Source organism: Bombus impatiens, unplaced genomic scaffold (assembly GCF_000188095.3).
Source record: "Bombus impatiens unplaced genomic scaffold, BIMP_2.2 scf_0899, whole genome shotgun sequence".
Lineage (NCBI taxonomy): Eukaryota > Metazoa > Arthropoda > Insecta > Hymenoptera > Apidae > Bombus > Bombus impatiens.
Window position 1 is genome coordinate 1,067,137 of NT_177318.1, and position 8,739 is coordinate 1,075,875.

General features: G+C 40.9%; 1 protein-coding gene and 1 long non-coding RNA gene across 2 annotated transcripts in view; one reads left to right on the forward strand and one right to left on the reverse strand.

The window, feature by feature from the left end:
- LOC100742801 (UPF0489 protein C5orf22 homolog) overlaps positions 1–8,739 on the reverse strand; it is a 432,798-nt gene that overhangs the window by 230,915 nt on the left and 193,144 nt on the right. The window lies entirely within an intron of this gene.
- The window catches only part of LOC105681406, a 21,194-nt gene continuing 12,461 nt past the window's right edge, over positions 7–8,739 (forward strand). Inside the window, exon 1 of the long non-coding RNA XR_001102620.3 lies at positions 7–1,681. This is a non-coding gene — a long non-coding RNA (uncharacterized LOC105681406). The remainder of the gene's footprint in view (positions 1,682–8,739) is intronic.

An 8,739-nucleotide genomic window follows, 5' to 3' on the forward strand; every position in this document is an offset into this window, starting at 1 on the left:
GGTGGGGACCCCGCGGCTAGTAGTGGGGGAACCGTGGCGATACGGTGGGGGTAGAACGTAAAGGAATTGGTGGGGATGAATGCAGAGAACGGAGCGAGTACGAGGACGGGGGCATGTTGCTCTCAGAACGCGCAGAACGTCAGAGTGGGACGAAAAGGACGGGTGTCTCTCGCTTTCTCGCTCTCTGTATCTCTTTCTCTCTTTCTTCGTTTCTTTCGATCATTTGTCTCTCTCGCTCACTCCTCGTGGAGAGGCAGAGAAAGAGAGGCCGATGGCGGGGTGAGAGCCGGCTTACTACGCGGCGAAACGCTACCACGGCGTTCAGTCGTCAGCGATCAGACCGCCGGGCAGTGTGAACCTTCCTGGGCAGTCTCTTCATCTACTACACTCTTCCTCTGCTGTCCCTTCCTGAACATGAAGCAGTAATCAGCATCTGGGAAAGCCGGAGTACAGCTTCCGTGATCGGATTTGCCTGATCCGTTCTACGATGGTCGTAGACTACCACGATCTTGAAGAAACATCACGCGTAAGGGAACCATTGTAGAAGAATTTACGCGAGAAATCGCATCCAGTGGTGAAAGAGAAGATACACGATTGGACACGGCAAACGAATTGGAGAAGGTTCAAGGAGACAGACTTGGTCTCAGACGATTCCAACTCTGTCTCTTTGAATCTACCCTGATACGAGATTCGTCGCAACCGGTGACAAGCAATCGAACAATCGAAGTCTTCGAGAACGCTCGGCAGTCGTTCGATAGCCGTACTCGAAGCTAACAGATGTTCAAGAAGATCTTACTAAATAAACGGTTGTCGCGACTGAAATCACCAGAGACGATCATTGTGGGAGCATGTAAAATCGCAAAGAATTGCAGAAGACGTTGGATATCGAGAAGTCGCTTCGACAACGCTCGAAGATGATACGCAACACTCTGTTCCAAACCGCAAGATTCTAAATTCCAGCGGAAGTCAATGTTCGCAATGAAGTTTCGTTATTCGAAATTTCGACATTCGGCGAGTGAACCAAAAGAAAAAAGAAACGAATTATCCCTTCGTAGTGAGATTGTTGGGAAGACACGTAGGGCTCGTTCGAATGGTTTGTGCTCGGCCTCGCGTCGAGCCACGTGGTGTTCCGAATCGCGCGAACGATCTGCGCTTGATAATCTTCGGCACGTATACGTTCACTTTGCGAAACCGCGGCCCGAAAAAAAAAGGTGAAAACGATGGCGAATCGACGAGCACGACGAGCCGTCGCAATTCCGAAGATCGGTGAAGCCGTTCGAAAGTAGAATTTCCTTCGTTGCTCGTCAGATATGTGGTGCCGTTCGATTGTTACGTAACGAGCATCGAATAACGAAAAACCGTTCACGCATTGGCGAGTCGTACGGCGAGATTTTTGCACCGAACCGTTACTCCTAGTGCGGGATAGTGTAAATCTGTCGGAGAAGATCGACCATGCACCAAGGAAGAAACATATGAAAATGTGTGATTAAATTTAAAACAAAGTAAACGGCAAAGAAAAAATAATTGAGAAAAAGTGGAAGGAATAGCAACACGATGATTCTTATCGTCAACGAAAGTAGTTGAAGAGTACGAAGAAAACGTTACGCTTTACGGACGTGTTAGCAGCCGACGGCTCTTTCGCCAACAGATCGTCACAAATCACCGTTGAAGAACAAGTGAGGTAAGAGTCAACACCGTAAATAAAGCCGATGAAATACCTTCACGAGATTTCCCGTTCGATCGCGTCCGATCGGTACTCGAACTCGTTCCCTGAATTATCCTTTATACCTGAAGAAGCTTCCTATTCGCTCTTTTCGATCGACCTCGCGTTTATTTATGGTGAAGTGTAGATATGAAAACGTTATTTGATATAATACGATCTTGCGCTATTTTTTCCAATCTTGAAACGGTGACGCGTTTTGCGAGTGAAAAATCGGAAAGTGAATATAATTCACCATGATCAAATTTTATGAGATCGAACAAGCCACACAGTTCACTACTTGTCAGATTGTTGAGACAGCAGGCAGTATCCTACGCTTCTTCCATATTTACAGCGAAACTTCATTTATTGGAACGAGATTTTAGTTAGTGTCTGGCTAGGTAGCGATCGAATCTACGTGAATTCCAATTACGTAAAAAATCATTGCAACAGGAAGAACCAGTGAACATGTCTATTACATGAGCTCCGCTTATATGAACTGTAAGGGTTCAACTAAACGAAGTTTTACTCGATAACTCGAACCTACTGGTCGTCCAACTATCTCTATTCAAACCTATTACACGAATTAGCTTTGAAAGTGGTTTTCACTCAACCTACGAAGGTACCATTAGCTAAAGCGATGCTATCGAATCGAGAGATTTTCGCGAGTGACACGAACCTTCGACGCTTCCAGCTTCGATTTTCCTCGATAAACACTAACTTTCTAGTACTGGGTAAATTTGTTCGTGCGAACGTGGAACAAAGTTCGAAGTTCCCGAAGGAGTTATCTCGTGATTGGTACGGTAGACAGGGGAAACAATTTCCCAACCGATCGTCCACGGGATAGATCCACCTGTTAGGCAAACAGGCTGACCGCAAATCTGCAGCTCGAGAAGAGAGTCCACCTGTAGAGCGGTGGTGTCTCGCGTGTCAAAAAATTTCCTCGTATTCGGACGAACAGAGGAGCACGTGTTCAGGTAACCGCGCCCTCGGGGTCGCATTGTATCCTCGAAAATAGCGACAGAGTCGTTCCTCTTCCTCTCTCTCTCTCTCTCTCTCTCTCTCCCTCTCTCTCACTCTCTCTTTCTTTCTCTCGATGGCTCGTGTGGACCTCTTAATCCTGCGTTCGACAGAATCGGGAAGTCAAGTGCTCCATTCAGCTTTCCGGCTACCTCAAGGGAAAATCGAGGTAGAGTATTATTTAGTGACGCATGCGGTTACCTGTTCGAAGATCTTGGAAAGATTCGTGGCACTCTCGGTGTAAGTTGATTATGGCGGTATTGTGTCGGAGATCGAGTTGGCTTGATAGTGTTTTATGTTTGGAAACTGAATAGGAAGATGGGATTAGATAAAGTGGTTCTTGAGGTTGAGTAGATTAGGCTTGGATAAATTTGGAGGAAAATGGGTTTCTTCTAGTTGCATGTTCGACAACTACAGGAAACTAAATGTTACGTTCGAGTTGCGAGTAAAGTGATTTCTGAATTTGTGGATAACTCGGGTTTAGTCAAGTTTGAAACGAAATTTGTTTCTTTGGATCGTGCGTTTGGTAAATTCGAGAAATTATGTGTTGCGTTTGAATTAGAATTGAGAAACCGGTTTTGGGCTCAAGTAACTTAGGTTGAGTTAGATTTGAAAGAAAATTGTTGTTTGATTACGCGTTTGACGAAAAGAAACTAAGTGTTATGTCCGAGAGCTGGAATTTGGTAAAGTGATTTCTGAATTCGAATAGTTTGAGTTTAAATAAAAGAAAGAAGATTGGCTTCTTTTAGAGGTAAGGAATTAAGTGTTACATTCGAGTCCTTTACGTTTAATGGGATGAAAAAAGAATTCGTTAATTTGAAGCGTGTTTGTCTACATCTTGTGAAATTCTGAAACCTGTGTGGAATTTTAAGTAGAGATTTTGGCAAAAATATTCATTAATATTATAATAGAAATTAATTCAAATTTTTAAGTAGCGCATTTGCTTCGAAATCATGTAATCTACGATATGATGACGTATCGTCGAAAGTGTGATAGCATCAGCCTACTGTAGCTACAAAAATTAGCTTCCAAATATCGCATGATTTCATACGAGCATCACAAAGGAAAAATATAATTTATTCAAAATATCAGTCTGTTACTGTCTTCAAACTTCAGAAATTAATCAAGTTTCTTCAATTTCCTAATTGCAACTGTACTTCGTCGCATCAACCAGATATTTCTTAATCGCACTTATTCGCTTTCACAAACAAAAACGCATCTTTGCTGTATAAGATGAATGCGTATTCGCAGTAAAAGATTAATAAAACCTTCGAATGACGACTAATGACAGCTATTCACTGAGTACTCCACGATAATTAATATCAAATTCTCCAATCCATTATTCGAATTTCATTCAAAACTTCAGTAAAACAAATCTCATACTCAAAATCCATCTTTCGGTTTCGCGAAGGTCTGATAAGAAGAAGTCTCGGGGACGTTGAAGTTCGGATCGTTCGTCGAGGGAACTATCAAGAAAAGTATTAATCACACGCGATCAAGTCGTTAGAGACGGATATCGCCGCAATATTTCACGGCGTCACGAGGCTAGCGCAACAGCCTCCGAGCGTACGCACGATTTTTTATCGTCCTTGTCGCCGGGACACAAAACCAGGCAGCTTCTATAATTCATTGCGGTTAGAAGCGTTTCGAAATCGCGCCTCGACGTCTCGAATGCGCAGCGCGGGTATAAATCTTGCTCGATAAGTCGTCGCCTGATTTTCGTGCGGGCAGTGGTTCGAAACTAATCGAAACTCTTGACAACGTTTAGTTAAAAACAAACGAGTTTAGGCTGTGCTTGCAATGGATACGTGTTCTGACGAACGAAACGTCTGACGATCGGAAGCATACGCTCGTAAGAATTTGCAGAGGCGTGCGGAATAATTTGAAATTTATTCGGTATCGATAAAGTTTGAAACAAATCTGAAAATAAGTATATATAGAAATTAAAAGATATTTGTTACAAGTATATATTCCGCAGTGATCGCAAAAATATTTAAACAGTCAATCATTTTAAAAAGTCTCGATACTCAGTGGCACCGTTTTCTTACTTTACATATCCTTACATATTATATACTTAAGATACCTGTTCACTAGTATTTTACTTAATATCTGTGTGCAATAAATATTTTGTAATTTCTGTATCTATTTTCGAATTAGTTTCAAAATTGATCAATATGGTCATGACAGTCATGTTCCATGTACGTATACGTTTTCTCTGGTAATTGTTCAAATACTTTCGTGAACCAGTATGTACGGTACACGTTTGATTGCTCTCGTGTATCCATTAGAATAGACAGTTCGTTAAAACACCGTAACCATAGCTTTAAATATATGTTCGATCATGAGACTCCTGGCCGTCGGACGCTGAACATGTTCAACGCTTCGCTTCGAAGTGAACTGTAGTTGCTCGAAGATTGACTTGATTTACGATTGCGAAGTAGGAACGTGTATTAAAATGTGGACGTGAACGAAAGTGAACGAGACTCTAATTCGAATGGTGGAGCTTTGACTTGCCAAATGTAAGAGTTCGTCTGAAATATTTTGTTCAACTTGGTTTGGTGTAATTAGTTCGAAGTTTTTAGGTGTTTCTTGTAGGGTAGATGTAGGATTATGGTATATTTGGTTTGAAGTTTCTACTGTTGTACAAGAAGTCTGATAGTTGTTTGGAATTATATGGTTCCAGGGGGATGAGAAAAGAATTATGTGCAATTACGTGGAACGTGTATTGCGTACAAATTCTGAAATTAACGAAGTCGAACATCGAGTAGTACCGAAGTAACTAATGATTTTATCCACTTGCCAATTTATCGAGATTGTTTAAATATCTGTCACATAAAAAGGAATTCATTTGTTATCATTCTGTTTGAATGTAAAATAACAAATGCAATGAAAAATTCACACGAACACGTAAATGGCAATGAAATATAATCTAAGCAAATATAACAAATGAAATTAACTTGTGACTTATCCTTTTGAGTAGAAATCACGAACCTCGTCCGCGTGAGCCCTCTGTTCCACTTTAATAGACTATACGCTATTATCGTTCGAGTGATTCGTTACTATATTTGAAAATACACGAATAAAAATTATCATACACTTCAAGATTATTAATAAAGTTCAAATATCGTAAAATATTATATAACTTCAAATATAAATTGAATTAGTCGGTCAGTTACAATAATCATCTTGATCGTTATTTTTTTTCGTTCGAAACTTCAATAAAATTCGTTTCCAACTTTAATCGCCAAGCAACAGATACGACAAAGGAAAGGACACCTTAAAACAAATCTTGCAGTAAGGCGAACATTCTCCTGTATTCTCAACAATATACCAAACGTGAACTCAGAACACTTCCTCCATTTCCAATTTCCATATCAAAACGTTCACCTCCTTTCTGGCACTCACTTCCTAAAATATGCCCAAAATGCCGCAGCTTCGTTCATCTTCATCGTTCCACGCAAAGTCACGAACACTTCTGTTACCCAGTGAGTAACCCAGTGAAACCTGGTAGGTTTAAAAGTCGTCGAGATTTAAGCACTCAATCGACCAACCACCTCGGAAAGAGAGAAAAAGAGAGAAAACGAGAACGGTAGTATCGGATAGCGTCGTGAATGAAATCGATGCGATCGATTCGTTACGCGGTTCCTGAGTAATGCGTTCCAAGAAGCGGGACAATGTGTCTCGGAACGAAAATAAAGGCTTAGACCCCCAGAAGAAGACAATCGCGTTGCTCGTGCGCGCGCGTTCGTCGAACGTCCCTTTGGGTACAAGCTGCGGTTCGGTAGATATACCCCAGAGGTTCTGCCTTCTCCTGGGCCTTATAGGGGCCATTATCCGATCGTGGAATTTGAGATCTGGCCCTTTCAGCCGCGCGTCAAATTATCCCTGAGCACAATGCGCCCGTTGATTGATATCTTCAGTCGTAGCTGCTGTAACGTGGCCTGGGCCCCGTCCGTTCGTTCGCCTCCTTTTGGCCTCATCTCACCTCTCTCTTTCTCTCGTTCGTACTCTTTCGTTTGGTTCCTGTTCTTCATCCAGCGGTTTGCTCTCCGTCCTCGTCGTATCGAGTCGCCGTTCGATTTCCTCGTGTTCGTTTTAAGGCCTGTCCCGCGTAGCGGCCTCGTACAAAGCGAGCGCCGAATATTTCTAGTCGTGGACCCACGCAGTCTTTCTACTTGATTTATTCTAAAACCTTTGGCTTTCTTTCGACCGAGCCACTCCCGACCTGCGGGCCGCGGGAACAAATCCCCTTACGAAACTTTTCGATTGCGTTTACCTCGCAGTGTACCGTTTTTGTTACGTCTCCGAGGTAGGTGGATACTCCGAAGTATAGTTGAGAGGATAAGGTTGAAGTCGTGGATGGAAACGTGGAAATTTGTTTTTCAATTCTTTGTAAGAGGAAGCTAGTGTAGTAGTATTGTAAATTTGAGAATTTTTATATTTTCAAATATAATAGCACAGTATAATATAGTCCTCCCATGCTTGTTTTGAAATTTGGATAGTATCCGAGATTGATGATTCTTTGCGAAAAGAAGGTATTGTATTACAACATGTTTGAAAGTTTTCAGTATTTCGACTGTGAGTGCGATCGCATGTTTTATTTAAGTGTATATACTAGCGATCATTTCCTACTTATAGTTATAAACGTCAGAGCTACTTGCACAATGTAGCTAATGTCATTAGCGAAATTTTGCAACTTGCCAGTATTAACAAATTCTATTGTATAATAGTATCAACTTTATCTTATAAACTGCAAACCAAATTGATAGGCCAATTAACATAAAATTGTCAATTCACTGATATTATTAATGAAAAAATTACCGTATAAAAAGATTCAGAACTTGATAGAAAAGCGAATCTATATAAATGTCATACTTAGAAATTTAAATTCGAAATGATCAACTTCGTTCAAGTGATTCAAATTTGATACGAATAACCGTTACATCAAATTATTTCCAATATTTTTTTTTCGTGATTCTTCTTCTGAGAGATCACCTGAAAGATTTCAAACAAAATATGCTTACTGTTCGCGAATTAGACATCTGCGATAGTATCTGTATCACCTGCAGCTGCCTGAGAAATGTCTCGAAAGCGACACCCTAATCGTTGGTAATTACGCATAGCCGAATTAGGTAATTACTCGAGGCGCACGGCCATCAATTTATCTCTTTACTTAGCCCATTTTAACTCAAATTGGTGTAATTAGCACGAGTCGGAGCATATAATGCCTGACTCCCTGTACGAACTCCCGTGCCTTTCCATACAATTCATCCCCTTTTATGTAATTCTCTTTATCGTCCACGTTCCTCGTTGTTACCTCGTTTGAGTTTGTCTCCTCTGTCAGCTTTTTGCTGTCTCTATATCGCTTCCAATTTCTTTAACGTCACGTTTCTTCGTGGTGTAGAATTTGTTCGTTCTATGTTGTTCATTTTCTACTGCGCGATGAGAGATTGAAATTATGATAAGTTCGTGTGTTTTGCTATTAGGAGCGATTGTAATTAACAAAATATTCACTTCGTTACATCCTAACTAAACTAATGGCAGAATATTCGCTTAATTATGTCTTAACTAAAGTTGTTTCATCATATTTGCCTCTTATAAATATTCATGTACGATAACATGTAACGTTCATTATGATGAATCTAAGATGAAACTTTTGCAAGAAGATCACGTATATCGTACAATCACGTGCATTTATCTAATGATGAAAAAGAACCACTTCGAGTCATATAATACACCATATAATAAGCATCTAACTCTTACATCAAAATCATAACTCGCCCACAATTCGTTCAGCAAGTTGTTCATAATTCTGCCAATGAATTTCGCTACCTACATAAACACCTTTGGCATGTTTGCTCAAACATAAATATATGCCTCGAGCGAATTCTTTCTCCGACTCGATCCTCAGTCAGCCTAACCAACTCAACTGATCAATTTTCCCCCGAGTTCTCGCCGAGCCATACAAAATCGAAGAGGTTGTTCCTGCTCGTCAAAGGGTCTCGCGAGGAAATCTTCCG